This window comes from Lynx canadensis, chromosome A2 (genome assembly GCF_007474595.2).
Source record: "Lynx canadensis isolate LIC74 chromosome A2, mLynCan4.pri.v2, whole genome shotgun sequence".
Lineage (NCBI taxonomy): Eukaryota > Metazoa > Chordata > Mammalia > Carnivora > Felidae > Lynx > Lynx canadensis.
This window is the reverse complement of record NC_044304.2, coordinates 155038816-155064050: the sequence shown is the minus strand read 5'-3', so window position 1 is coordinate 155064050 and position 25235 is coordinate 155038816. Positions and strand designations below refer to the sequence as shown.

Genomic DNA, 25235 nt, shown 5'->3' with positions numbered 1-25235 from the left:
AAGCTCTGTCTTCTGGCTGTTCTCATAGCTGGTCAGCAGTTCCTTCCATGAAGGGGGAGCTTGGTCGCACATCTCTATGTCTTCCATAGACAGTGGGTCTGAGTGTGCGCACTTCTTCCCCAGAGGGCAGTTTTGAAATAGTTGGAGGTATTTTGGTTTTTCAAACGTCGGGGAAGAGGGTGGTATTAGCCTTTAATGAGCAAGGAGAGGGAAAGTCAGCCCTCTCACAGTGTTCAGGACAGTCTGCACGTTTAAGAACTGTTTGAGTTACTACATGACTTTGAATGGTTGTTGTTGGACTTTGTAGGTGAAAAAGTGGTAATGATAATCTGAGCTTAGAAACTAACTTTGTTTTAGGTATGAGGCATTGTATTAATATACACCAAAAGTTTCAAGAATTTAGTTACCACATAAATCGGAGCAATGTTAAAATTTTTTTTAAGTTTATTTTTGAGAGAGAGAGAACATGGGAGGGGCAGAGAGAGAGGGAGACAGGATCTGAAGCAGGCTCTGCGCTGACAGTAGAGAACCTGATGCGGGGCTCAAATTCATGAACCCTGAGATCATGACCTGAGCCAAAGTTAGACACTCAGCTGACTGAGCCACCCAGGCGCCCCTGAATATTAAAAATTTTGATCAGAACTTTATTGGGAGTTCACTACTTCAGAAAATCACATGATTGATAGCAGTGCCACCTGCACAGTATTGGGTGACTCAGATATTTTTCCTTTCAGTCTACAGTTGTAACCACCACAGTTGGAGTGATTCTCCATATAGATCTAAGCATCAGATACTCTCATTATGTTTATTTTAATAATTGCCTGTACATTTTGTAATATTATTACAAATTTATTTCTTTCGTATGCTTGAAAATACAATTAGAGTATTGTTGACTTTTAAAATTTCACTTAGGCTATCTCTGAATTTAATTTTAGGATAGTACAGGGGGTGTTACAAAATAGTGGTCATAAAAGGAGGAAATTGATTTCTGTTTTCATTAATGGTGGATTGGGTTATTTCAGACCAGCCCTTTTGATGAAGACAACTAAAAATCTTGGAAACAATATTTCAACATTTTTTTTTAGGAATTAAAGAGCTGAAGAGCTAGTAGAGAGCTACAAGGCCAAATACTAGGAAAAAAATAGGAACCCAGAAAAATAAAGTGGAGAATGAAGTAGCTTTTGCTCTAAGGGCAATTGCCAACCTATTCAGATTTGAGCTTTGGTTTTGGGGTACTTCATGGGATGAAGAAGTTCGAAGTCAAAGCCTGGAGTTCTTCCAAAGTGACAGTCAAAAAGAAGAATAACTCCCTCTTAAGATGATATCCCAAGGACTCCATCATTAGGTTAAGAGTGAAACAGAACTAGACTGTCTACCCATTCCCATATCTAGGGGATTGTGGATTTGATTGGAGCAGGGGAAGAGAAAAGAAATTAAGAAAAATAAATCCTTCAAGTTGTGACCACAGTTTTAGCTCTCACACTAATTAGCAGTTTAGATTTCTCTTGCCTGGGTGGTCCAGGGACCCTCAAGCCATTTATCTTAGTTCCTGGTTTCAGACTGGTAGTACTCAGAAGGCTTGGCAGAAGGAAAGGCAAATTATCGTTGGAGAGAGGCCCTTCATTCTGAAGAGGATTGCCACCAATTATTTTTCAAGAGCAGTTAATAGTACACTATCACAAGTAACCAAGCATAGTAAAAATATACACACCCACACATAAAATTACATGATATATGTATTTAAAATTCTTTAAGCAAATAATTTAAGATTTGTGTAGTTTTTTTATTGAGATATAATTGACAACTGTGTAGTTTGCTTTATATACATATACCTCAAAATAAGTTTTTAAAAAAATATATAACCTACTTGGAAATGGCACTGTGAATAAGAAACAGATCCACATAATTCTCAAATATCAGATGGATTTAAAACAATTGCTGTTTCTTAATGAAAGACCTATATATTTTTAAATTTTTTAAAAATACTTATTCGTTTTTGAGAGACAGACACAGAGTGTGAGTGGGGAGGGGCAGAGAGAGAGGGAGACGCAGAACTTGAAGCAGTCTCCAGGCTCTGAGCTGTCCACAGAGAGCCTGATGTGGGGCTTGAACTCACGAACTGAGATCATGAGCTGAGCCGAAGTCGGACCCTCAACCAACTGAGCCACCCAGGTACCCCGAGAATGAAAGATATATTTGAAGACAAGCAGAGAACAAGAGACTATGACACTTAGTAGACTTGAACACACACACACACACACACACACACACACACACACGGAAAATGCAGAAATGAAACTATGCCAAATATACCTAAGGGAGAGATTGAACATATCGTACCTAACTGAAGAAGAATTAGTTACCTGGAGGATAAGGTGGGAGAAACTTTCCCAGCTGCACTACTAGAGAGTGAAAACAGTGAAAATATTGAAGAGAGCTTACATGATGAGGAAGATAGAATGAGATCTATCAAAATTTAATCAGAGCTCCAAAAAGAGAGGAAAGAGAGAATGATGCAAAGGTAATATTTGAAAAGATATATCTGACTGCACATTTTCCAGTTTTAATGAGAAACCAGTTGATAGACTTTCAGAAGCTCAGTAAATTTCAAGTAGTAAAAGTGAAAAGAAATTTGCACCCAGGCAAATCAGTGAAATGGCATAAACCCAAATACAAAGAGAAAAATCTTAAGATCAGCCGGAGGAAAAAAAAAAGATTTCTTTCAAAGGAGCAGCTATTGACTGACAGCTAACTTCTCAACAGAACAGCATATGTATTTTCAAAATAATTGCTAATTTATATTTATAAATTCTACACTTAGCAAAAGTAACTCTTAAGGATGAGGGTAAAATAAAAGTTTAGTTTAACAAACTGCATCAGTCCTTTATAAAGGAAATTATGAAGGATGTACTTTAGGCAGAAAATTCCAGATAAAGGTCTGAGGTATGAGGTAAAATGAAGAGTAAAGAGCCTTGTTGAAGTAAATTAAAGAAGACCTAATGGGGCAAAATACCATGTACATGGATTGAAACACTCAATATTATGTAGATATAATTCTATCAGTATTTTATATTATAGATATTTAATATAATTCCAATCAAAGCATTAGTTGTTTTTTTAATTTTTTTTTTTTTTTTGTTTTGTTGTTTAGGTGGAACTTAAAAAGCAGATTCTAAAATTCTCTGGAAAACAAATAAAGGGCCAAAGTAGTTAAAATGTTCTCAAAGAGGACAGTAGGGGAGGATTTACTTTACCAGTTATTGAGACTTACTATAAAGAATAATAATTAAGACATTGTCATAAATAGTCTAGTGATAGATGGATGGACCAGTGGAACAGAAGAAGGTCTATAATTATGGGTTACTTGATGAATGACAGATATAGGTTACTTAATATATGACAGATACATGCTGGGTAATCAGTGAGAAGAGTGCCCTTTTCAATAAATGGCTGGAAAAATTAATTTGGACCTTAACTTCACAGTGATCACAAATTCTGGCTACATTAAATGTCTGGATGTGAAATGCAAAAATATAAAGCTTTTAGAAGACAATATGAAAATATATTTTTATTTAGAGAGCTTTTAGAATTTATTAGTGAAAATTAACATTTTTTGTTAAATTTAAGATGCTATGAATTCTAAGATTCACCATTACTTTATATTTCTAAAATAAAATATTGCCAGATAACCATGATATGCTATTGACTGTAAAATAAATGCACTCAGTTTTCACTGTTTTAATCTTATAAGTGATGAAATACAGTGCACTTCCTGAACTTCCTTCCATCAAATGTGGATGCAGCTTAGGTTCTCTCCACTGGATGAATTCCCAAAATTTGGAAGGCAAAGAGGACAAGGAAACTTGTTTTTGCTGCTGCTTTGGGTGGTTAGCACAGTTGTGGGATTTGAATGAATAGAAGCAGTTGAGGTGTCTGGACTGAGATTCCAGTGTTTAATACCAGTTTAATACCACTCCAGGCAGAAGTGGCAGTAGCTTTTAGACCTCTGGTTTGCAATGTAGCCTTTATCTCCTCATTCCAGTAGCTACTCCTGATTCTTAATCCTTACATATTTTGAATGATAACCATCTTAGTCCTTGTATTTTTTTTTTAATTTTTTTTTAACGTTTATTTATTTTTGAGACAGAGAGAGACAGAGCATGAACAGGGGAGGGGCAGACAGAGAGGGAGGCACAGAATCGGAAGCAGGCTCCAGGCTCTGAGCCATCAGCCCAGAGCCCGACGCGGGGCTCAAACCCGCGGACCGCGAGATCGTGACCTGAGCTGAAGTCGGACACTCAACCGACTGAGCCACCCAGGCGCCCCTAGTCCTTGTATTTAAAAAAGTTTTTTCTTGGGGCGCCTGGGTGGCGCAGTCGGTTAAGCATCCGACTTCAGCCAGGTCACGATCTCGCGGTCCGTGAGTTCGAGCCCCGCGTCAGGCTCTGGGCTGATGGCTCAGAGCCTGGAGCCTGTTTCCGATTCTGTGTCTCCCTCTCTCTCTGCCCCTCCCCCGTTCATGCTCTGTCTCTGTCCCAAAAATAAATAAACGTTGAAAAAAAAATTTTTTTTAAATAAAAAAGTTTTTTCTTACCGCCGCCATCATGGGTCGCATGCACGCTCCCGGGAAGGGCCAGTCCCAGTCGGCTCTGCCTTACTGCCGCAGCGTGCCCACCTGGCTGAAGTTGGTATCCGACGACGTGAAGGAGCAGATCTACAAACTGGCCAAGAAGGGCCTGTCTCCCTCACAAATCGGTGTGATCCTGAGACACTCCCATGGTGTTGCACAAGTACGTTTTGTGACAGGCAATAAAATTTTGAGAATCAAAAAAAAAAATTTTTTTTTTTTTTCAGGGCACCTGGGTGGCTCAGTTGGTTGGGCATCTGACTTCAGCTCAGGTCATGATCTCACCGCTTGTGGGTTCAAGCCCCATGTCGGGCTCTGTGCTGACAGCTCAGAGCCTGGAGTCTGCTTCGGATTCTGTGTTGCCCTTTCTTTCTACCCCTCCCTTGCTTGTGCTCAGTCTCTCTGAAAAATAAATAAAGCAGGGAAGGGACAGAGAGAGAGAGGGAGACACAGAATCTGAAACAGGCTCCAGGCATTGAGCTGTCAGCACAGAGCCCGACTAGGGGTCAAACCCACAAGCCATGAAATCATGACCTGAGCCAAAGTCTGATGCTTAGCCAGCTGAGCCACCCAGGTACCCCCATCTTAGTCCTTGTATTAAATACCTTTCTGGTTGAAATATGTGATATATATCATTTTCTTTTCTGCATTGGGTCCTGATAAATAAATTTTTATTGGCTCAAGGAATCATTTGGCATTTAAAAAAAAAATTTAAAACATTGTGGTAAACTATATTCATGTTTTAACCATTTATTAAGTGTATAATTCAGTGGCATTAAATACATTCAGAATGTTGCATAACCATTACTACTATCTGTATCCCTAATTTTTTTGACCTCTCCTGCAAAAACTCTACCCATTAAAAAATAATTCCTTCTTTCTCCTTTTCCCACCCCCTGGTAATTTTTATTCTACTTTCTGTCTTTATGAATTTGCCTATTCTTAGGTACATTGAATAAGTGAAATGGTATAATATTTGTCATTCTGTACCTTATTTCACTAAGATATGTTTTCAAAGTCCATATATCAAAAGTGACATATGTCAAAATAACTGCCAAACTGTTTTCTCACGAGTATTCCATCTACATTCCCTCCAGCGATCATGAGGATTCCAGTTTCTTCACATCCTTGCCAACAGTTGTTATTGTTCTTTTTCTTCCTTTTTTTGGATTTTAGCTATCCTAATGGGCATGAATTGGTATCCATTGTGACTTTGTGTTATGTAATTCTTAGTGGAGTTTTCTCAAGAATCTAAACATAAAATTACCATATGACCCAACAATTCCACTTCCAAGTGTACATACCCATAAGAATTGAAAACAAACTTGAAGAGATACTCATACACTGATGTTCATTGCAGCATTATTTATGATAAACAAAAGGTGGAAACATCCTAAGTGTCCATCGACAGATGAATAGATAAAATGTAGTATATACATACGATGGAATATTAGTCATAAAAAGGAAAGATGTTCTGGGGTGTCTGGCTGGCTCAGTCGGTAGAGCATGCTCCTCTTGATCTCTGGGTTGTGAGTTCAAGCCCCAAGTTGGGCAGGGAGCCCACTTAAAATAAAATTTTTGAAAAAGGAAAGAAGTTCTGATACATGATATAACATGTGGAAACCTTATGTTAAGTGAAATAAGCCAGACACAAAAGGGCAACTATTGTGTCATTATATAAAATATCTAGAAGAGGCAAATACATAGAGACAGGAAGTAGAATAGAGCTTAACAGGGGCTGGGAGGAGAGGGAACGGAAGTTACTGCTTAATATGAGAAAGGTCAGAATTTAGTATCAGATGGAACCTAGGCTTAACTCTCATATAATACAAAATTTGTTCTGTAGCATCCCTGACAAATGATTAAGCATTCAATTGAATATCCATAATAGTAAGGCAGTTTTTTCCTTTGTTAAACATCTTTATTATTATTTTTATTTTTAAAGAGAGAGCGAATTAGTAGGGAAGAGGGGCAGAGGGAAAGAGAGAGAATCTTAAGCAGGCTCCACGCTCAGTGTGGAGCTCAACATGGGGTTCAATCCCATGACTCTGGGATCATGACCTGAGCCAAAATGAAGAGTTGGACACTCAACTGACTAAGCCACCCAGGCTCCCTAAATATCTTTATTGTTAATAAAGATATCTAATAATGTGAATCTCAAATATACCTTCTTGAACTTTTGTCTCTAAGTTGTAACATCATCCTAGTTTAGTCCTTTGGAAAAGCACAGGACAAGCTGTCTCTTTTATCTCACGTCCCCATCCTCTCACTATTTGATATGCACATACACACTCCTTTAGACGTTTCTTTGACAGTGGTTACTTGCTCTGTGCTTTCTCTTGTATCCAGGTCATCCTATCCAAAACCAAAAATACCTTCCCCGACTCTGGTACCCCCTTGAGCATTTGTTTTTCTTTCTGGTCACTGGCTGTGTTAGTACTCACTTAAACCTAACCTCTTGAAAGTCCGTCTTTCATTTCTTATTGCACAACTGAATGTATTCTTTCCGAGGCTACTCTGTAATCTTAACAATCAAGTTACCCTCTGATTTAGTGTATCAGTCCTGCATTTCCAGTGGTGTCTTGAGTATTTTATGTTTTAATGTCTCACTGACATCACAAAGTCAGCAAGTCCTAAACTGAATCAGTTCTCTTTCCCTTTAAATTACTTCTTCCCCTCTTGTAATATTCTCTACTTATTATAGTTTATTCTTGAAACCCCAGAGCATCTTTCATTTCTCCTGTCTCCTTATTTTTCCTGTGCAGTCAGCAAAGCCCTCATGATTGGGATTTGTGTGCTCTTATACGAGACCTCAAAGAGCCAACTCCTCCCTTCCTGCATATAAGATTACAGCTAGAAACACCGTCTGTGAACCACAAAATGGGTCCAGACACCATATCTGCTGGCACCTTGATCTTGGACTTGCCAGTTTCCAGAACTGTGACACAATTCTTTTGTTTGTAAGCCACCCAGTTTTTTGTTTTGTTTTTGAGAGAGACAAGGGGCATGAGCAGGGGAGGGAAGACGGAGAGGGGAAGAGAAAGCTTAAGCAGGCTCTATACCCGGTGCGGAGCCTGACATGAGGCTCCATCTCATGACCATGAGATTATGACCTGAGCCAAAATCAAGAGTAGAACGTTTAACCAACTGAGTCATCCACACACCCACATGGTATTATTTTTACAACAGCCCACACAAATGAAGACAGCTGCTGTTCTTACTGAGGTTTATGAGACTCTGACCTCCCGGTCAGTAAGGACTATCACTACAGTATTTCTAATGCCTAGTACATCATGTGATACTAATACTAGGCTTTTATAAAATATGTGTCAAAAGGATGATTTACTTTTAGAATTAGATATAGCATGTAAGCATTCAGTGTAGCATTGTGCCCAACACATACAAGGTACACATAAATGGTAGTCCTTTTCCTTATAAAATAGTTTGTACTTTACATTCATTGATTACATTTATTCATTCATTGGCTTAAAGTTTAAGGATAAATACTGAACTCCTCTGTGCTGGTTGTGTGTTAGCTAGGTGCTTTGATACAGACATGATTATCTCTGTCCTCAAGGAGGTTACAATCTAGTGGTAGGACCAAATAAATCAAGAATTAAGGACAGTGTACTATGTTCAGAGTGTGCTCCAGGTGCAGAGAAATCACAGAATAGGAGCACATAATGCAACATGGGTTTAAGGGAGGGAGGATGAAAGATTTCCTAAAGGAGATGAAGTGAATTTTAAATATTTAAGATGTACAAACCTTTTTAAAGAAGGATAATTATGCTTTATTTAGAGACATAAAAGAAGACCTTAATAAATGGAGGTACATACTGTGTACTGAGAATGAGTTGAAGACTGAGTATGGTAAAGATGTCAGTTTTTTGCACATTGACTAGTAGATGTATTTAAATCCAAATGCCTGTAGGTTTTTCTGTGGAACTTGACAACTTGATTAGCAGTTTCTATGGAAGTAAAAAGAGGCAAGAATTGACAAGTTACTATTAAAGAACAGTAAGAAAAGACTTCCTTAATCTGTTTTTTCAGTCAACAAATTTGAATGCTTGCTACATGTGAGACCCTTGTTATTACCTTAGTGAACACGAGACATGTCTCCTACCCAAAGCACATTCAGATTCACTTCTGGTGATATCTGAGGTTTTTAAATAAACCACTTCATGAAATATCAGGTGAGTGCCAGGACTACCAACAAACTTATCACTGTAATTTTATTACATGGTTTTTATATTTAAAATTTTTCCTGGTTGTGTAAGATTTTTCTTTACATTTTATTAGTTTTAATTTCTTTTAACTGTAGGATGCCAGAAGTAGGCAGGTTTTACCTTAAATAGATCCTTAAGAATGTCAATTGGATTACAGCCTTGTTAGAAAGGGAGGGAGGTTCTGCTGCTGAATGATGTATCAAGCAATTATGCGACCTTGGGGAGTTAGCGAGGGAGGGTGACTTTGAGGGTCCCACACGCATAGGTTTCGAGGCCTAGCCTGTGTGTCAGGTGTCTGGAGAACTTACAAAAGAAAAGGCAAGATGAATAACAAAATGACAGGTGAACTTAAGTAGGTAGAGGTTGCTAATGAATTCTATATGCCTGTATGGAAGTACGTGGGTGAATACATGCTGCTAAATTAGTTGGGAAAGGATACACTTGTTTGGAACACTTGCTTACTGTATTATTATTATTATTATTTATTATTTTTTTTAACATTTATTTATTGTTGAAAGAGTGTGAGCAGGGGAGGAGCAGAGAAAAAGGGAGACAGAATGTGAAGCAGGCTCGAACATAGGGCTCGAACCCACGAGCTGAAATCATAACCTGAGCCAAAGTCGGATGTTCAACCAACCGAGCCACCCAGGCGCCCCTGTAATATTATTTTTAATGTTTATTTATTTATTTTGAGAGAGAGTGCATGCACATGGGAGAGGAGCAGAGAGAGAGAGAGGGAGAGAAAGAATCCCAAGCAGGTTCAGCACTGTTAGCACAGAGCCCAAAACGGGGCTTGATCTCACGAACCATGAGATCATGACCTGAGCCGAAACCAAAAGTTGATGCCTCACCAACTGGGTCACCCAGGGGCCCCTTGCTTACCCTGTTAAATAAAGTTGAACCCCCTCTTACTGTGCACAGAAATCAATTCCTGGTAGATTGAAGGTTAAATACAAAAAGACAAACTCAGCTTTTTCTAAAAAGCGGCATACTTTTATGAGCTCAAAGCAGGGAATGATTTCTGAAGACTGAAAACATCGTAAAAATTGACAAATTTGGGATGCCTGGGTGGCTCAGTAGGTTAAACATCCAACTCTTGATTTCCCCTTAGGTCATGATCTCCCTGAGATTGAGCTCTGCGTTGGGCTCTGTGCCGAGCCTGCTTGGGATTCTCTCTGCTCCTCCCCTGCTTGCATGTGCTCTCTCTCTCTTTCTCTCTCTCAAAATAAATAAACATTTTTTAAAAAATTGATAAACTTGGGGCGCCTGGGTGGCGCAGTCGGTTAAGCGTCCGACTTCAGCCAGGTCACGATCTCGCCGTCCGTGAGTTCAAGCCCCGCGTCAGGCTCTGGGCTGATGGCTCAGAGCCTGGAGCCTGTTTCCGATTCTGTGTCTCCCTCTCTCTCTGCCCCTCCCCCGTTCATCCTCTGTCTCTCTCTGTCCCAAAAATAAATAAACGTTGGAAAAAAAAAATAAAAAAAAAAAATTGATAAACTTGACTACACTAAAAATAGGAACTTCGATTTATTAAGACCCCTTTAAGAGACTGAAAAGACCAAAGTGCAGAATAGTAGATATTTGTAATGTACGTGTATTAGTTACCTATTGCTGTGTAATAAGTTATCCCAAAATTTAGCAGCTGAAAACAGTAAACATTTATTTTACAGTTTCTGTGGGTCAGAAATCTGAGAGCAGCTTAGCTGGGTGATTCTGGCTCCTGGTCTCTCATGAGGTTGAAGTCAAGTGTCAGCCTGGCCTGTAGTTATCTCAAGGTTGGACTGAGAGAAGATCTCCTTTTGTGCTTTCCCATGGGTTGTGGCAGGGGCCTCAGAAGATCCACTTCCAAATTCAGCCACTTGGGCCTCTTTACAGGGCTTACCTCACGGAATGGCAACTGGCTTTTTCCAGAGTGAAAGATCCAGGAGAGAGTGAGAGAGAGTTCACAGCATGTAGGCCACAAATAACTTAATCTTGTAACCTATCACAATGAATGGACAACTAGTACAAAGTGTATATGTAAAGAAGTATGAATCACAGGGGCTCCTGGGGGTTAAGCGTCTGACTTTGGCTCAGGTCATGATCTCATGGTTTGTGGGTTCAAGCCCCGTGTCCGGCTCTGTGCTGACAGTTCAGAGCCTGGAGCCTGCTTCAGATTCTGTCTCCCTCTTTCTTTCTGCCCCTCCCCCTGCTTATTCCTGTGTACATGTGTATGCGTGCCCTCTCTCTCTTTCTGTCTCAAAAATAAACGTTAAAAAGAACAGGTATGAATCACTAGGACAAAGACAGAACACCAAATAGAAAAAGCAGACATTTGAGTTAAAAAAAAAAAAAAAAAAAAGACCAATAAACATATGCAAAGGTCATTAACCTCATCAACAATCAGGAATAGAAATGAAAACCATAGGAGTCCATTTTATACAAACTAAATCGGCAGAAACGAAACATTTGAACAGCACCCAGCATTGGTGAGGGATATGCTCTTCCACTGCCGGTGGGAGTATAAATTAGAAGAACCACTTTGGAAAATAATAGTGTGTTCTACAACCTGCAGTACCACTCCTGGGCATTTAACCTAGACTGGTGGTTGTCGAACTTGATTGTGCATCAAAATCCCCTGAGGGATTGTTAAAACAGACTGCTGGGCCCCACCCTCAAAGTTTCTGATTCAGTAGGAATGGGGTGGAGCCTGACAGGTTGTGTGTCTAACAAGTTCCCGGGTGATGTTGGTGCTGCTAGTCCAAGAATCATAATTTGAGAACCAACCATTGCCCTAGAGAAATTTGTGAATATGGGGAATAGGCAGCGTATGAATATAAGACTGCTCATAGCACTATTATTTATTTTGACTACAAACTACAAAGAAAAAAATTCAAATGTCCATCAGCAGTGGATTAGATAGGTAAATTATGGTATATTCACTTATGGAATAAAAACTTAGTTTATCGCTTCTCGGTCTTATGGCTAAAATCTGTTCTTACCAGTTTGATAAAAACTTAGTTTAAATGGACCAGGAAAAAAACTCACAGCTCCTGCACCAATATGTGTGGTCCCATAAACTTAATATTAGTCAAACATTAGATAAGTCACAAAAAAATTCAGTGCAACGTGATGCTATTTATAAAAAGTTCCAAACATGGGGTTAACTATATTGTTCAGGAATGCAAACAGAAGTACAGAATTAAAGGAAAATCAAGAGAATAATTATCACAGGGGTGCCTGGGTGGCTCAGTTGGTTGAGTGGCCCACTTCGGCTCAGGTCCACGAATTCAAGCCCCATGTCGGGCTCTGTGCTGGCAGCTCAGAGCCGAGAGCCTGCTTTGGATTCTGTGTCTCCCTCTCTCTCTGCTCCTCCCCTGCTTGTGCTCTCTCTGTCTCTCAAAAATAAATAAATGTTTAAAAAAAATTAAAAAAAAAAAAAAAAAGAGAATAATTATCACAAAGGTGAAGAGTGATGTGTTTACCCCAGGGATGGCAAACAGTGGATGGAATTGAGGAGGGACATGTGGGAAGGTTTTAAGGTACTGGCAATGCTGTTTCTTAACTTTACCGTTATACTTTAAACTGTAGATAGATTTTATAAACTCTTCTCTACATATGTCTATAATAAAATTTACTTTAATATAAATAGATATTTTATAGATGAAGAAACTGACACTTGGAGGGTAAATACTTTGCCCAAGATTACAGAGCAAATAAGTGTCGGCTGAAATTCTTTCTGATTTTAAAGCTTGTGCTCTACTATTCTGTACCATAAATTTTTACAAGAGTTGTAAGAATTAGATACTGTAATCCCCATTTTGTAGATGAAGAAGTAGGTTTAGAAAAGTTATGCAACTTGCCTAGGGATACATTGCCTAAGTAGAAGATCTGGGGATTTGGACACAGACCTTGTGATTCCAGAGGCCCTTAACCACCTTGCTCTTGGAGCCTCCCCACTTACTAGTGTATCACAATCAGTTATACTTTTTGCGAGTTTGTTAACCACAATTGATAGATAGCTCATGTTACACCTTTTGGCACCTTCACTGGCTTTCTACTGATGTTTTTCAGCCTGGATTATTATCTTGAATCTGTTTAGTACTCTGAGTTTGCTTGTGCTAGAGAATAAAACATTTCTTTACTTAGTTGTGTTCTTTTACCTAGGAATTTAAGTTAGAATTTTGATAAACTCTGCTTATGTCAGTGTACTGATATCTATTAGCTTTCATTGTCTGAATCTTCAGCCTTTAAAAAATTCTGTACTGTTACCAGTAAAATTTGAGTTTATTAATGTCACTGCACGTCTGTTTTATTTGTAAATTATGTGTGTACTGCTGTACGAAAATAAATTTTTTAAAAGCTAAGCCAAAAATGAAACAACTTGTGATGGTTTTCTTTGCCTGCAGCTAATATCTCAGGCCATTACACCCTTATGGCAAGGTTCATCATTAATGATAGTGGGTACAAATCTATATTTTGAATAATCTGGATAATTCTTAAAAACTGGCTAGTTTCTTATCAGATCTGATTAGGTCAGGATTTCTCAAATTGGACACTGTCTGCATTTTGGCCTGGATAATTCTTGGCTTGGTGGGGGGAGGGGGATGTTGTCTTTTCCGTTGTAGGACGTTAAGCAGCATCCCTGGTCTCTACCCCCTAGGTGCCAAGGTATCCTCCCCTCAGTTCTAACAATCAGAATATCTTAAGACACTGCCAAGTATCTCCTGGGGGCAGAATCACCCCTGGTTGAGAACCACTGGGTTAGATCGTTGTTTTAATCCTGTATTGTGCCTGCCAAACAGCTTGTGCGAGGAGCAGGCAATGTGTCAGCTTTGCCTTTTTCTCTAGCAGCAGTAGTGTTACCTTCAGTGTGAGGTTTGAGATTTTTTGGTATGAGTTCCTTTCAAGCCTCATGTCTATTTTGTGAGGTTTATTTAGTAAAGCTGGATAATAACCGTACATTCACTTCACTCAGTATATTTAAGCTGTAGCATGTCACAGTAAGACAGATGTGCAAAGAAGAGGGAGAACTCCTCCCTTAGTTAAGCGCTCTGCAGTGTGGAATGCCAGGGCTTTGGCATACCTCTTAACCACGTGTGACATACCTGTCTATTAATCCTGAGTGAGGGTGGCTTTGTAAATAGTAAATCTGAAAAATCTGTAAGTGAAAAATCTGAAGTTTTCTTAGTTTTCTAGATGAATACATGACTAAATAATGTCTGCGTATAGCCCTAATAAAGAGTCTCCTGCTTGCCCTTTATAGGTGTAAATCATGTGTTCGGCCATCACATTGTCAACTGCTGTAGAGTTTGCATCATTTGAACTATAGAACTCAAAAGGGGAAAACAATTTAAGTTCTCTTAACTGACTTCTACCTACCCAACTCATCAGGTTAACTGATAGTTCCTGTTAAAAAAAATATTTGCTGTCAAGGGCACCTGGGTGGCTCAGTTGGTTAAAGCATCTGGCTTTGGCTCAGGTCACGGTCTGTGGTTCGTGAATTCGAGCCCTGCATTGGGCTCTATGCTGATAGTGCCGAGACTGCTTGGGATATTCTCTTTCCCTTTGTCTCTGCCCCTCCCCAACTTGCACACGTGTATACTCTCTCTCAAAATAATAAACTTAAAAAAATATATGCTGTCCGATTAGATGTGGGTTATATTTAAAGGAAGATTCCTCACCCTACATCAAGGTTTGGAGAATGAGTGTTCATGTTACAGTTTTAAGGTAAAATAAAATCTTTATGGTTTTACCGTTGCTTATGATTCCCTGATTTAGCGAACCTTTTCTCTTAACCAACCACCAGACTTTATTACACTGAATAAAGGGCTTTCTTTTGCACCCACTTCGGTATTACAATTGTGATGATTTACTTTGTGGAGTTGGGATTACAGTTTCTCTCAGCACCCTACTTCTCGTCATCTAAACTCACAGCTACGTTATTATACAAAAAGTCTTCAAACTTTGTCTTCTGGAATGGCTGTTTGCTCTCTCAAAACAACTCTGGCTTCCTTCTTGCTAATTTACAGGATTATTGTGAGGATATTAAATCTATCAACAGTCATTCAGACTCTCATTACTTCTTGCCTATAATTGTGGCGTGCTTTTAATGGTACTCTTGGCCTTTAGTGCCTCTCTGGCTTGTTAGTTAACCTGAACATTGTTGCCAGAGTAAACATCTAAAATATATGTCTAAACAGATCAAAAGCCATTTATAACAATAAGAACTGCAATTTTTAAAAAATTACTGTATATGCTGGCTTAGATGTGGTCTCTATAATCAGGAGATGTCCATTAAACAAATTATTAAAAAAAATACATTACACACATAAATTCTGAATTGTGAGTATGTGCCCAAAGGAAAAAAATAGCAGGTACTGTGGAGTTGAATGTGAGTCTAGTATAGACTGGGGGAGAGTGATCAAGAAAGGCCTCGCTGAAGCGAGACCTAAAGATCTCTTCTATCTGGAGAAGCTGTGCTTGTTTGGAAAAGCACTGGGCAGAGTTTTACAAGAAGAAAAAATAGGTTGGGTAAAGGCTTTCCTGCTGGAAGGTCATTGGTGGTTGAGTTTATTGAGTAAGGGATAGACAGAATAGTGTCTGATAAGGCAAGAGGTTGGCTGGGATAAATCATTTAGGATCTTGTAATCTGTGCTAAGAAGTTTAGGTTTTATTTTGGAGTCACTGGGGAGCCAGTAAAGGGTTTAAGCAGGGAGAGTGATGTGATCAGATTTGTATTTTAGGGATTCACTCTGATTATGGAGAATGGATCAAAGAGGAGTGGGAGTAGGGCAAAAGAAACGGGAAAAACAGTTAAGATACCTTTGTAAGTAGTAATTCAAGGAGAAAGGATAATAGTTTAGAGTAATGACAGTAAACAAGTTAACACATAAAATTATTATCTCAAAAAACCATTATCATAGCCTTGTGAAGTATGAGCAGAATAAGATTTGGAATGAACATATCCAAGCCCATCCAGTAAATAGTGGTATAAGGAATTGAAACCATGGATGTTGACCATTCGGCTTTTGTCTCTGAAACAAAAAACAAACTGCAGTGAAGATTTTTTAGCCTACCTTTATTACCTTTATCTCCTCCTAAACTCTTATTTACCTATGCTGTAGCTAAACCATACTATGACAATAGTTATTATGAACCTAACTTGTACCTAGATGCCACTGATGATTGTTTACCGTGGCTGGAATACTCTTACATAGTTAACATTAGGATCCAGATCAAAGAGGAAGCCTTCCAACTTTGTCTCCAGACACACATTGTCCATTTTCCCTCTTTTAACCACAGTAGTTTCTTTATGTCATGGTATGTTAATTCAGTAGATATGTGTTGGGCACTTTGTGTAGACATTGTGGATATATTCATGTACAAAAATAGAGCGTCACTATGGAACCTATAGTCTAGAGACAACACAGACCTTGTAAACAGAATCTGTGCATACAAATGTAATTATAAATCTTGAAAAGTGCTCTGAAGGAATAAAGGATGCCTGTGGGTTCTTAGTAAATAGTACAGGATTGATTGCCTTGGAGGGGCCTTGAGTTCAGAACTATTTTTGTAATAATACTAAGACATTGTTTGCCTTTCGCTCTCATTCTCTCATGAGGATTCAGTGATATAATGTGTGATAGTGTAGCAGATTGAATGTAGAAGATGATATGAAAATCCAGATAGATGTCTTCTGTTAAGGTGGATGTTAATGATACTGTAAAAAATATAAAAAATATTACTTTCTCTTTTCATTATTTTTGTTTTGGAAAATGTAGTTATTTTTTCATAAAAATTAGGTTAGTGTAATTTTTAAATGAATTAAATATACAGATTTCTTGCTTATAATTTTTAATATGGTAAACATTGAAAGCTCCAACCTGCATGAATGAGAGCTGTGAGGGGTCCTCAATAATTTTTAAGATTATAAAGAGATTCTGAAGCCTGGAAGTTTAAGGGGCACCTGGCTGGCTGGGTCGGTGGAGCATGCGACTGGATCTTGCATTTACAGGTTTGAGCCCTATGTTGGGTGTAGAGATTACGTAAAAATAAAATCTTTAAAAAACAAAAAAAGAAACTAGCAAGCTTAAGAACCTCTGTGGTGGGGACCTGACTTAAATTGGGGTCTTCTAGAGAATTAAAAGATCGCTTATGTCTCATTTTAAGCTCTTACCTAAAAAGTAAACTCTGGTTATCTCCATATCTCCAAAGCCTGTACTTCTTTGCATATAATGGGTATGTTGGTTAAATAACGTTTTATTGCCAAGGTCTACTGTACATGGTCCTCATTTCTTGAATTTGGTTTGAAGCCTTTATTGAAGATACCATCTTTATTTCTGATTACTGTGGGAGATAGATCTGAGTTCAGATCCTTCTTGGTGTGAAGTCGCTTAACCTTGATGAACCTTGCCACTCATCTGTAAGATAGGATGCATATTACTGTATTGTAATGATTAAATGAGCCAACGTATATAACCTGACAGGCACAGAACATGCAATAAAATGGTAAATTTTTATTTTATATACATAGCATATTGAGCTTAGTTCTAGTTAGTGGGCAGAGAGGTCTGTGGGTGAATTAGTATATAATTAAATAATCATCATTTGAGTACATCTAATAGTTTATTAGGAAAGGAGAGAAAGCCAAAATAATCCATTGCATGGTTACTCATCTTTAGAAGAGGGAACTGAAACAAAATGTAGGCTTAGAATAGTTGAAATAAAAATAACTCCAAGTACGTTGTAAGGATAGGGACAGAGTTTTATATGTCTGGTACCCCAACAGTGCCTCACATTTACTGAATATTTAAACAATGTTAAATAGCTAGAAATACTAAAAAACATTTTTATAAACCTTGCAAAAATGTGTACTATAGTTTAAAGGTCAGGTCTCAAAATATCCCACATGGCTAACTGGAGAAGTAAATAAAGGAACCTGGAAGAAAAACAGAATTGCCCTGGGGGATAACATGAAGTGTTATAAAGTGTGACTAAACGGGATCTAATAAGATAGGACAGAGTAGGGCATCTTGTGGTGGATTCCAAATTTAGCAGTTAAAATCTTAACTATATTAGAGGTAGACTCCTTGAGATCACAGTGCAGAATGTTTGCCAAGGGATGACAAGAAAATAGCTAGGAAGATCAAGTGACTGCTTTGCTTTGCTTTTCATGGCAGAGAGCTATAGGAAAATTATCCTTTTATATATTCTCTTTTGAAGCAGGTAGTTCAGTTGTGCTGAAAAGAAAGAAAAAAGAGTGTGGTGACAGATGGTAGCTACACTTGTGAATATAGCATAATGTATAAATTGTCAAATGGCTATGTTGTACACTTGGCAACTAATGTAACATTGTGTGTCAACTATACTCAAATACAAAAATTAAAGAAAAAGTGATATTGTTATTCCTTATTTGAGATAAAAATCAACAAAAGTTGGGGGCGCCTGAGTGACTCAGTCGGTTAAGCGTCTGACTTCGGCTCAGGTTATGATCTCACGGTCCGTGAGTTCGAGCCCTGTGTCGGGCTCTGCTGACAGCTCAGAACCTGGAGCCTGCTTCAGATTCTGTGTCTCCCTCTATCTCTGCCCCTCCCCTGCTAACGCTCTGTCTCTCTCTCAAAAATGAATAAACATGAAAAAAAAATTTTTTTTTTTAAATCAACAAAAGTTGACTAGAGCAACACAGAGGTCTGGATCTAGAGCTTGCTTACATTTAAAAAAAATTTTTAAGTTTATTTACTTATTTTTTGAGAGAGACAGAGATAACGTGTGAGCAGGAGAGGGGCAGAGAGACAGAGGGAAAAAGAGAATGCCGAGCAGGTTCTGTGTTGCTAGCGGAGGGCCCAATGTGGGGCTCGACCCCTCGAAACTGTGAGGTCATGACCTGAGCCGAAACCAAGAGTCGGACACTCAACTGACTGAGCCACCCAGGGGCCCCAAATTTGCTTACATTTTAAACAGAAAGGGCTGTAGACTTTCTGTTCTTTTTACAACTAGAAAGCTTTACAGAAACTACCTGTGTAATTATCTCATAAAACTTCTTTCTCGTTTGAAGATTTTTATCAACTTAAGGTTTGAATTTTCATTGATTATTAATGTGTATTATCTCGATAGCTGTGATCTTTGAATTTATAGGCGACTAAATTGAGATGTCATTTGTAGTAAGAGCAAGTGAAAAGTATGTTGCTATTCACACTTGGTATTTAAGTAGATGCTTATATTATGCAATCAGTGCCAGCAGTTGGTTGTTAATTGAAGATAGTTTAACTGGAAAAAATTTAAGGATATTAAAATATAAACACCACATTTTAATTTAAAACATATAAATGTATTCTCCTATACCTATATTTTGATATAATGTTTGATTAATGTGCTCTGAGTGGAGTTCCATGTGTTTTTTCATGTCTCAACAATACTTATAATGCATTATCCATAACCGCCTGTTTTCTTTTTACTCTAATCATCTGTGAGTTGAGTGAACAAATCATGAGAGATTCTAGGAAAAGGATGAAGATGACTTAGACTAGAGTGATAACAGGGGAAGTGATACAAAGTAATCTGATACATGATATATTTCAGCCATAGATCCAAGAGAATTTTCTCTTGAACTAATTTCCAAGTGCATAAACTTCAGAGACAAACTGAAAAAGAGAAATCACTGCTAAGAACCAAATTTTTGTTCTACAAGATCGAGTAAGATATTTTTTTCTTCATATCCAGGATCCAATCTTCTAGTGAATTCCATTGGCACTACTTTTGAAATATATCTTGAACCATACCATTTCTCACTGCTTTCGTTGCTACCATGTCAGTCTTAGCTACTTTCCTCTGTCCAATAACAATAACCTGTATATAAATGGTCTTGCCCCCTTGCGTTGTGGTCTCTACATGGCAATGGGAGTGATCACTTAAAACGTAATTTATGTTATTTCTTTGCTCACAAAACCACACTTAAAATGGAACCTAGACTTTGTATGGTTTTCAAGATCTATATAATCTGACTCTTGCCAGCCTCTGTCACTTCATCTTCTAAACTAGTGATTCTCGGGGCGCCTGGGTGGCTCAGTTGGTTAAACATCCAACATCAGCTCAGGTCATGGTTTGTGAGTTCGAGCCCCACATGGTGTTCTGTGTTGTCAGCGCAGAGGCTGCTTTGGAGACTCTCTCTCCTCTCTGTGTCCCTCCCCTGCTCTCTCTCTCTGTCTCAAAAGTAAACATTAAAAATATCATTAATAAAATAAAATAACTAGTGATTCTCAAAATGTAGTCCAGGGACAGTTGGAGGCTGCCGAGGCTCTTTTGGAGGATCCACAAGGCCAAAACTATTTTTATAAAATAATTACGATATTTTGTAAAAACTTTTTATAAAAATACTAATATGTTAATTTTTCAGAGTTTCCAGTTGTTCATTAATGTGTTTTATTGCTACAGATTAATGCAAAGTCAAATGAGAATCCAGCTATCTTTTATTAAGCTAGTCATTAAAAAGAATTGCAGGGGCGCCTGGGTGGCTCAGTCGGTTAAGCGGCCGACTTCAGCTCAGGTCACGATCTCGCGGTCCGTGAGTTCAAGCCCCGCGTCGGGCTCTGGGCTGATGGCTCAGAGCCTGGAGCCTGCTTCCGATTCTGTGTCTCCCTCTCTCTCTGCCCCATCCCCGTTCATGCTCTGTCTCTCTCTGTCTCAAAAATAAATAAAACGTTAAAAAAAAAAAAAACTAAAAAAAAAAAGAATTGCAAAGATGTAAACACTGACATCCTTCTCACTAAGTCTTTTTTGTTTTGGACTTTAAAAATAATTTGTGTTACATGATGGATTTCCTACTAAATTAATATTTTTACAATTTCTCAGTCTTATTTTCCAGTGTGGCAAATATTAATAGATATAGCCCACATAACCAAAGCTTTTAGAGATCCTCAATAATTGTTAAGAGTGTAAAGCGATCCTGGGGTGCCTGGGTGGGGCTTATCGGTTAAGCATCTGACTCTTGATTTTGGTTCAGGTCATGATCTCACGGTTCATGAGTTTGAGCCCCGCATCAGGCTCTGCGCTGACAGTATGGGGCCTGCTTGGGATTCTCTCTCTTTCCCTCTGTCTCTGCCCCTCCTCTGCTCACTCTCACTCTCAAAAAATAAATACATAAACTTAAAAAAAAAAAAAAAAGTTTAAAGCAATCCTGAGACCAAAAAGTTTGAGAACTGTTGTTTTGCACTATCAGCATTTTCTTAACACCAGCTACATTGGCTTTCTTGTTCTTTGTAATCTCCAAGCACCCTTCTAACCTAGGGCTTTTTTCAGCAGCTGGTATTTTGTCCTATGGCTGAAGGGTATTCTTCCAAGCTTCCTCACTTCATTCAAATGTTCAAATGTCACCACCTCTTTGATGAGACCTTTCTTAACAGCAAACTGCTCTTTCTAAGAGCTTCTTCCCTACCCCCTGTCCCTTACTTAGACTGAATTTTCCTCCAAGCACTTGTCACTGTTGGAAATTAAGTGACATGTTTGTTTTCCTGTTTTGGTCTCCTACCTGAATATATACTCTGTGAGGGTGGGGATTTTGTTCACTGCTATGAGGCGAGAGCCTTGAACAGTGTTGGGTACATGAGTCATTAATCGGTTTTTGACAATGAAAAAAGTAAAAATACACAGAAACAGAATCCATGAGTAAAAATGTGAGTAATATAGAATACATACTCTGGAAATCTAATACATGAATTAAAGGATTTCTAGAAGAAAAAAAGCAGAGAAGTAAAAATTAGTTAAATAATAGAAGACTGTATCTGAGCTGTAGAAAGACTTGAATCTGTATGTCGAAAGATAGAATAACAAGCAAAAGTTACATTTCCAGTTGAGATTCCTGAATATCAGGAAAAGAGATGATCATAAGCTTGTAGACAGAACAGAAGGGGAAGATAAGTCAACATTGGCAACACTGAGAGAAGAAAGTGTGTTTAAGAATCCCATATCTGGCCAAGGTATTTTCAGACAAGAATGGAACCAAAGTATATACATCCCCCATATACACTATCTGTACACTAAAGAGACATGATTAAAAGTGGAAATCAACATCTATAGATGTTGATCCCATATACTGTAATGTTAACTTTTTAGAAATTAAAAAATATTATTTTAATTCTAAATAAGTGATTCTGAAAGTGAGGTGCCTATACCAGTGGCAGCAGCATTACCTGGAAATGTCTTTTTAAAAAAATGCAGGCCCTATTGCAGACCTACTGAAACAGAAACTCTGGGCATGAGGCTCTGCAAGCTATATTCTAACCAGCTGTTTTAGTCATTTTGTACATGGTAGACTTTGAAGACCATTGTTAATCCTAGATCCAACTTAAAATAATAAACACAAGCATTTTATTTTTTTTTTTTAAATTTTTTTTTTTCAACGTTTATTTATTTTTTTTGGGGACAGAGAGAGACAGAGCATGAATGGGGGAGGGGCAGAGAGAGAGGGAGACACAGAATTGGAAACAGGCTCCAGGCTGTGAGCCATCAGCCCAGAGCCCGACGCGGGGCTTGAACTCACGGACCGCGAGATCGTGACCTGGCTGAAGTCGGACGCTCAACCGACTGCGCCACCCAGGCGCCCCAACACAAGCATTTTAAGTAATTCTGTATGTTTTACTCTAAGGTTTTGACATATATTAATTTAATTTCTCCCCTAACTTCCTTGTGAAGTAGGTACTCTCATCATTTCCATTTTGTAGTTGAGAAATTTAGAAACTTGGCCAGGTATTCAGGACTGGTTAGTGGTGAATTAAGATTTTTTTTTTTTAAGAGATAATTATCTCTTTTTAAAAAATTATTTTGAGAGAGAAAAAGCACAAGCAGGGGAGGGACAGAGAGAGAGAGGAGAGAGCAAGAATCCCAAACAGGCTCCACACTGTCAGCGCAAAGCCCGATGTGGGGCTCGAACCCACGAACCGTGAAATCATGACCTGAGTTGAAGTCAGATGCTTAACCAACTGATCCACTCAGGTGCCCCAGTGGTGAATTAAGATTTAAATCAAAGTATTATGACTACAAAGCCCATGCTTTTAGCCGCTACAGAGCCCTAGTGCTTTCTTCAATTTGGGGGATGGAGCAGAACTAAGCAAGTTAGGAAATCCAAGAAGTATAAAGGAGAAGATTGACACACCTGAATATATAAAAATTTAAGATTTTTATAAGAAAATAGTATGCACATAAAAGAAAAAGATGTGATATACAATGGCAAAACTGACACATAACACAGGATTAACAGTTCTGCTATACAGAGAGCTCTCACAAATTGTTAAGAAAATGACTACATTAAAAATGGACAAAAGATACAAACCTATATAATTCATAAAAGAAGACATGCAGATTTCATAATATCTGAGTAGATACTCAAATCTCATTAGTAGTAGAAAAGGGAGTTGGTATTAACAGCAAGATTATTGTTTTTCCATCTGTGTGGTAGCAAAAAAAAAAAAAAAAAAATGACATCAGGTACTAGCTGGAATATAGGAAAATCCTTTCAGTATCTCTCAGCATCCTATCAGCACCTGTTTGGGTATGATAGGGCTGAGGTGCTGATAGGATTGAGATACGGGTACTGATAAGGATTGAGAATTTCTAAAACCTTTTGCAAAAGTACATGTTAATGTCTGTTACAGATTTGAAAAGCTGTGTGCATGTGTGTCCATCCTTTGATCCAGCAATTAATTGCCCGTTAGGGAATCTATCCCACAGAAATAAAGGCCCTGGCAAATGGGTAACTGTATAACTATTGTGTATTGCAGCATTATTCAGCAAAATGTGCCAACAACCAGAATGTGAATGTCTCAATACACGGTTGAGTAAACTTGAACACAAAATTACCAGAACAATGATAGTTGCCAAGTAATAATATATAAAGTATAATCTTGGTTTTGTTTTTAAAAAGAACAGAAGAAAGGCAGAGAGAAAAATATGGAAGAGTATGATTGTTAACATTGATTACTTCAGAGTCATAGGATTGGGGTGAAGGTGGAAGGGAAAATTACAAACTGATTTTTTTTTTAATGTCCTTATTTGATTTTTGTGGAACAAGGGGTGTGTGTGTCTGTGTGTCTGTCTCTTAAGTCTGTAGACGAAATGGGAATGGATTGGTGTTTTGCTTGCCAAATATAAAAACTTTCCAGTTTAGAATGTTAGATGTAGACTGATGGATGTATCTTTAGAAATGTCAAAATGTCTTCGTTTTGGACTACTTTTTTGTTGTGTGATCCATAGCTAGGTGGCTTATTTCTAAAATATGTGTAAGATCATAAAATACTCATGAATGTGTATTAGTATTGAAAATTCTCCTTAGGGGCACCTGGGTGACTCTGTTGGTTGAGCATCTGACTCTTGATTTCATCTCAGGTCATGAGATGGAGCCCTGTGTCAGGCTCTGTGCCGAGAGCATGGAGGCTGCTTAAGATTCATTCTCTCTCCCTCCTTCCCTCTCGCCCTTCCCCCCTGCCCCCGCTTGGTTGCTCACACTCAAAAATAAAAATAAATAAATAAAAATTTTTAAAAAAATAGTAAAAGTTTAAAAAAAGAATGAAAATTCTCCTTAAATGTTAAAGTAGGATGACATACACTGGACCCACCAAAAATAACCCCAAAATGTTCTGTAAGAATCATATTTATCTGATGTGTGAATATTACTTTAGAAATTTTACTTATTTAATTAACTAAATTTCAGTAGTTAAGCAGATTTTATCATTAACCTTTACATTTGAATATATTTTAAACTTAGCTTTAATTACATAAATTCTTTACCTGATTAAAACTTGGTCTTGATTGCTTCTCAGCTTTTTGGCTAAGATCAAGTGTAGTATCTGTTCTTATCAGTTTAAAACTTGGTCTTGAAATGCAAAAACCAAAACAAAAAAAAAACCCACAAAAACTGTTAATAGAGTTGACTGCACTGATTCATCATGGCTTTAAAAATTTTGTAGCTAGTATTTTATTGAAAATTGCCAAAAAATTAAAAAAAAAATACAAAAGCATATGCACCGAAGGGCAACTTTAATTTCCATTCTGACAGAGCTCTAGTCTTATCTCTCACATGTAACCACTGTCAGTAGTATCTGTGTGTTATTTCTGAGTTTGTCTGTATAAAGCCAACTGTTGGTGGACTTTGATGACGATGATGATGATGATTTTAGAGAGAGTGCATGTATGTGAGAGTTAGAGGGAGAGAGGGGGAGAGAATCTTAAGCAAGCTCAATGCTGAGCATGGAGCCTAGCTCAGGCTTGATCCCTTGGGATCCCTTGAGCCCAAAATCAAGAGTCGAATGCACAACCAACTGAGCCCCCAGACACCTCCCGTTGCTGCCCCCTTTTTTAGTTTTTTTTTTTTTTGTGTTTTTTTTTTTTTTTGAGAGAGAGAGAGAGAGCAGGAG

At 38.1% G+C, this 25235-nt stretch overlaps 1 protein-coding gene and 1 pseudogene across 3 annotated transcripts in view; both read left to right on the top strand.

The window, feature by feature from the left end:
- Positions 1–25235, top strand: part of BRAF (B-Raf proto-oncogene, serine/threonine kinase) — a 166564-nt gene that overhangs the window by 20315 nt on the left and 121014 nt on the right. The gene's annotated exons all lie outside the window — the stretch shown is intronic.
- On the top strand, positions 24630–24732 carry LOC115509543 (annotated as a pseudogene).